This window comes from Prunus mume, linkage group LG2 (genome assembly GCF_029339155.1).
Source record: "Prunus mume cultivar Tortuosa linkage group LG2, ASM2933915v1, whole genome shotgun sequence".
Taxonomy (NCBI): Eukaryota; Viridiplantae; Streptophyta; class Magnoliopsida; order Rosales; family Rosaceae; genus Prunus; species Prunus mume.
In genome coordinates this window covers 10,717,239-10,723,729 of record NC_142699.1, presented here as the reverse complement: position 1 = coordinate 10,723,729, position 6,491 = coordinate 10,717,239, and the positions used below count along the sequence as shown (strand labels likewise).

General features: G+C 34.6%; 1 pseudogene; it reads left to right on the top strand.

Moving 5' to 3' along the window:
- Nucleotides 1-2,012: 2,012 nt before the first annotated feature.
- Nucleotides 2,013-4,055, top strand: LOC148919597 (patatin-like protein 2; annotated as a pseudogene).
- Nucleotides 4,056-6,491: the final 2,436 nt, after the last annotated feature.

Sequence of the window (6,491 nt, the reverse complement as noted above, 5' to 3'; positions counted from 1 at the left end):
CTGCGCGACGTGAAACTTCATATCGCATAATTATGTGCGACTAAAATCATTTTTGCGCGACGAAGACCCCTTCGTCGCGCGAAGACTAAAATGTAGTAGTGATTATGGTTTTCTCATATTGAAAGGTTAAATGTATAACACCCAATTTCTAACTTTATATCGTAAACTTTTATTTTTACACATCTTTTAAGTTCTAGGACTGGCCCTGTCCAAGAGCAAACAACTTAACAGGAAAAAGCAAAAAAGAAAGAAAAAACTAAACCCAAAGCAGAAACCCCAAAGAACCCAGCAAGCCAAAAGAAAACACTCCCAGAGCGACAAACTGAAACCAAACCTGAAGCCTAAGAAGAACGCCAACACTCAAAGGACTAGTACTAAACGGTACATCTGTTAAATGGTGTTCATTTGATTTGAACTGCTCAATCTTCCCTCATCGCCACTCGCAATCGCTGATTCTTCAGAGGCCTTCTCAATTTCCAAGCATTCCTTCAATCTGTCATACACAACTTATTTTTGGCCTTTCGGTTGGTGTTTTAGACACACAGGCCTGGACAGTTTTTCCAGAAGAATCTTGTATGTCCCTTGTACACTCGAATCCAGAATGCTTTCAACTTCCATTCTCTCAACTTTGGCCCTCACCCAATCAGATATATTAACATGTACAGGTTCTAAATCTGTTATTATTGCTGGTCTGCCAGTTATAAGCTCTAGCAAGACAATCCCAAAGCTGTATGCATCACTCTTTCTAGTGTACGTACTGTCCAGTTGTGCAATATCTTGTTCAACAAAAATCTTTCTTGTAATAAATGTTTTGTTTTGGGGCTGACTTTGTTGTAAGTTGTAACATTATACACGATACATTTAAGGCCGACCATAGAGATAGTGATGGTTTCATTTTAATCTTATCTAATAAATTTGTGAGAGATTTTAAGGTGCGATGGGGACGGGGGTTTGTGATACACACACACTACTAAGGTGTTGTTGGAGTTCGAACATAAGAGTCTGCAAGTCAAGACCTTTTTTTATCGGAATAGACCTTGTTGGTTTTTCGTTTACATTACTAAATATGCCGACTAATTTGTAATCGGAGTGAGTCTTACCAGCAATCACATTATTAAATACTGAAATATCCTTCAATGGGAGCGGCTGTCATTACTTGTTATAAACATGCCATTAAAGATTGGGTTTATCTGATAAATTTGTTGGCATAAGTAAGCATTTCCCACGAGGAGGAGGCAGCCATGCTGGACCATCGCAATCAAGTGAGCCAGAGCTTGTACAAGACAAATTAAGAAGCTGGGCCAGACCAGAGGACCTGGTATTGGTAAATAAAATTCAAAACACAGGAAAGCAGGATGAACAATTCATCTTGGTTTGAATGTTCAAGCTTCAAAACGATGACGTACATGCATATGTGTGAATCTCAACGGAAGTGAATTGAAATGTGGGATTTTAAATCAATATTACATTTTAACATCGTGAGTTACATTTAAATATGAAATTTCACACTAAAGACATTGCAACTTGTCGATGCATTTGCAGCAGTACAAGTTAGAAAATAGAAAATACATTTACACATACATATACATAACACGACACAATATAGGTAAATATGGTGGGATATATAAGGTGTGTTTATTATTTAACATGTGAGGTATAAATAGTGATGAGTATTTCCATGCAGGAATGCATTTGCAGTACAGTGAAAATAGAAAATAGAAAATTCTGTGTAGGAAGATTTATGTGATCACTGCGAAGAACATAAACTTATTCTGGCAAACTACGTATAACATGGATGTTCAAATGAATAATCACAATACAAATGTTATGTCGTGGACTTTGAAACGATAAAAGCATCAAAAGACAAAGTAAACGGAAACAACTCGGTCAAGATATACATAAGTTTGGGGTCAAGATTTGGGGGAAAAGAGCTCTATATAAACCCCACCAAGCTTAATTCCTACAACGCCTTCCTCTTGAGATTCTTCAAATTTCAAATTAATCTCTCTCTCTCTCTCTCTGAGTTTTCGTTCCTAAACTAAGTCTTGTGCGTAACCTTCTCTTGTATCACTAATGGAGAAAACAAGATCATCCCTTCACTCTCCCACAAATGGAAGTCTCATTACTGTTCTTAGTATTGATGGAGGTGGAATAAGAGGGATTATCCCAGGAACCATCCTCAACTTCTTAGAGTCTGAGCTTCAGGTAAAACAATGATCAAATCAAAACTTTAAATAAATATACGTGTTATAATATAAGTGGATTGGTCACTATCACATGATGTTACACCTAGCTGAACATGTTTGCTCCACTTCTTATAATTTGTTGGTGTTTCTCATTCTTTTTTTAAAAAATAAAAAATAAAAAATCTAATGCAACTAACTTTTCGCTTTACTTGTTTGCTATATGCAGAAACTGGATGGTCAGGATGCAAGGCTAGCAGATTATTTTGATGTGATTACAGGGACTAGTACAGGTGGCCTTGTGACAGCCATGCTTACTACCCCAAATGAAAATAACCGTCCTTTGTATGCTGCTAAAGATATCAACCCTTTTTATCTCGAAAACTGCCCTAAAATCTTCCCCCAATCCAGGTATAGTTAATTCTTCATAGATTTTTGTACTACACATTTGTATACATAATTGTTCGCGATAATTAATTTTCATCCACGTACAAACAGTTCTCCACTCATCAATGTCGAGGAGAATTTGAAAGGTCTAGGGAGACCAAAATATGACGGGAAGTATTTACATAAAATATTGAAGGAAAAATTAGGAGACAAACATTTGCGCGACACATTAACTAACGTTGTAATCCCAACTTTTGATATAAAGCGGCTGCAACCAGTTATCTTCTCCAACTATGAGGTTTGTTTATTAATTATCTCTTAATTGAAACACATGCATATATTTACATAATTTAATTCTAATGGTGCTCTTTTTATGAACATTTCTTGATTTTGTATATATATGTTTGTCATGATTTCAGTTGAAAAAGAAACCCAGCTTGGATGCTTTGCTCTCGGATATATGCATTGGAACTTCAGCAGCCCCATACTATCTTCCAACCTATCAATTTAAATCCACAAATTCAAATGGTGAATCAAGAGAATTCAATCTCACCGACGGTGGAGTTGCTGCCAATAACCCGGTATACATTGATCAAATTGCAAAAACCTAATTTGCATAATCTGAATTATTTCATATATATGATCATCATTAATATGTGTGTATTAATTTTTCTTTCTTTCTAGGCCTTGGTTGCTATGAGCGAAGTGACGAAACAAATCCACAAGGGCAACCCTGACTTCCTGCCTATGGGTGAAAATGAACAGTTGTATGGGCGGTTCCTAGTCATATCACTAGGGACTGGTACAACGTCTGAGGAGAAGTATGACGCCAATGATGCGGCTAAGTGGGGTGCTTTTGGGTGGCTTATCGGATCCGATTTTTCGGCTCCATTGGTGGATATATTCACCCACGCAGGTAGTGACATGGTTGATTTCCACCTTGCTACCATTTTTCAAGCCCTTCAGGTCTCATGACAATTACCTTCGAATTCAGGTAACAAAAGAATGTGCAATAAAATTGAGATAAATATCACTAGATCAAATGACCGTTTTATATACAAAAAAGAAAAAAAGAAAAAGAAAAAAAAGGTATTACGTAGAGAAACTAAGCTCACAAGTACTCGGAAATGAATATGCAGGATGATACGCTAAGTGGAACATTGGCTTCTGTGGATATTGCCACAGAACAAAACTTGAATGATTTGGTAAAAGTTGGAGAGGCATTGTTGAAGAAACCGGTTTCGAGACTGAATTTTGATACTGGTAAATCCAAGCCTGTTCGTCCTGAGGTTACAAACGCAGAGGCTCTTGTGAGGTATTTGCTCTATTATATATTATGATTAAGTTGTAGCATGATCATGTAAATTCAATAAATTAACACACTAATGACTTTTGTTTTGTTAATTAATTTGCATGTGTAGGATAGCGAGCGTTCTCTCTAAGGAGAGGGCTCAGAGGAGTAAGGTCGTTCGTGAAAGGACATGATCAGCAGCACCACCAAAGAAATAATATGCTGCTCTCATACGTATATATATAAAATTCCTTTTAATTATGTTTAATCTTCAAGAAAAATAAAAGGCCATCAAAGTCATGATGAAATGCTAAGTCAATTATTTTATTTTATTTCTTCATGTAATTCAGTACTGAAATTATTTTCTCCCAATGTAAGCAAGAAATTGTTTAATTTATTTTTCTCCCAATAAATACCAATTAACAGGTTGGTTGTGATGTAATTAATAATCAGCAGTACGTATAATATGTTCCTTCCTTCATATTCTTTATTTATTTGGCTATTACGCACCAGAGTGTTTCTTTTTCTTTTTGAAGCATTGCAATGAACTTCGAAACAAATTAAACATATATCCCACGTTGTAAATTGATTGATTAAACACTAATTAAACAATTAAACAAGTTAAACAAGTATTTTGAACCACTAATGTCCCACTAAATAAACAAGTTAATATGATTGATTATGATAGGTCTTGACTATGGTGCAGTTTTGACTGAATTAATTTACCACATATTTTTCTTATCAAAATTAAGAAAAAGAAGCATCTTCATTTGAAGGAGCCTCCTCATACTTATCAAACCATCCCTGTAGTATCAGAAACTTTAGGCTTCAAGTGATGCATGTAAATCAATTGAAAAAATAACCTAGATCAACTAACAACCTAAATCCTTTGCCGAATAAAACACATATATTTTTAATCCATACTTTTCCCGTTCCGTATTTTACTAACTATACATAACCAATAAAGGTTGGCTATATGGGTCGGCTTTAGAGTTAATTAGTATTATGTCTGGGGATTAATTATTAATTTAGGATTGCCCAAAAGTTTCAATAGATTTAAACTTTTGATCATCGTCATACATATCATCAAAATATTCAACACGTTTTTTCCTTTCTTTTTTTCTTACAAGAAAAAAACATCAAGGCTTGATTGAAATCCATACAAATTTCAAGCCCAATTTCTGAAAAACTGACCACTAAAATTGAATAAATTAACACATTCCCCTGCCCATTTGGATGACAAAATACATACAATACAATTTTAATTTTGTCATATATGTATTATTAATAGCATTATATATTCGTGGACCCTGCTGGCTAAATTTTATGCTCTTGAATTAGTCCTGGATACCTTATTTAATGAGCTGTTTCCAAGGATTGGGTATAATTTACAGAGGGTTGAGGAAGAGTTGTGAATGAATTTCGATTTACCTCACTTTGACAAAGGAAAATTTAATGAGTTTGTGGAAGGACTAATGGTGCAACAAAACACCTACTGAGTGACCTCTGCAACTAATAATTGAATTGAATGACCAAATCAGTAACTTCACGGATATAATTGAGGGACCATTGCTGCAAATAACCTTTTGAGAGAATTATTAGCTAGGGAATGGGTCACTTCACTCCTGAAGTTTCCATGGTGTTTACTATTTTGGACGACTTGGGTTGGGACTGATTGTGAAAGGTCTTGACCCAGTCTCAATGATTCACATATATATATTTAAATTATATCTCAACATAAAGAAAAAGAAGCATCTTCATTTCATTTGAAGGACCCTCTTCTCCTCATACTTATAATATTTTATAAGCATTACTTGTTAAGGTTTGAGTCACCAAATTTATTCACAAAACAAATAATATTTTACTTTTTAAGGTTTAAAATGGGTCCAAATTTGAATCAACTTAGACTTTGTCATGAATAAATTTTGGTGTCTCCATATAGTAGTACGCGTATGTAATATGTTGAATATTATTGTGAATACTAATTAGGTCGAATTAATCATGTCCAAGAATGCAGTGTTTAATTAGAAAATTCTGACAGTAGCTCATTGATTGATAAAATATAATAAAGTTTATCATATAAAATATATATACTCGTCACTAAGTTGGTGAATATTAAGATTCACACAAGCAGGTAAACGTTAAGATACTCCTGTTGAATTCTTGTACTCAAAGTCAAGTAATGTGTTCGGAATTAAACCAAGTTTTCTAGGGCATATGACTGTTTGACAACATCATTTCTTGTTGTTTAAGAAAGCCGCGTATACCTAATATTGGCAATTTTTTCTCAAAATTGACTTGGCTCCTGTTTATCAATTTGCTTAAACAACAGATTACGGTAGGTTTAAGTAATTCATGATGCTTTGAGTCACCAAATTTATTCACGAAACAAATAATATTTTACTTGATAAGGTTTAAAATGGGTCCAAATTTGAATCAACGGGACTTTGTATTTGATGAATAAATTTTGGTGTCACCATATGTGGTGACTATTATTCGAGAAGTCTGACAGAAGTGGTCCAACTTAAAACTTGTTATAGCGAATGCATACAAATTTGGGGTCAAAGTTGGAAGGGGAAAAGATCTCTATATAAGGCATAGCTAGGTGCTCAAGTTTACTAAACTCAATT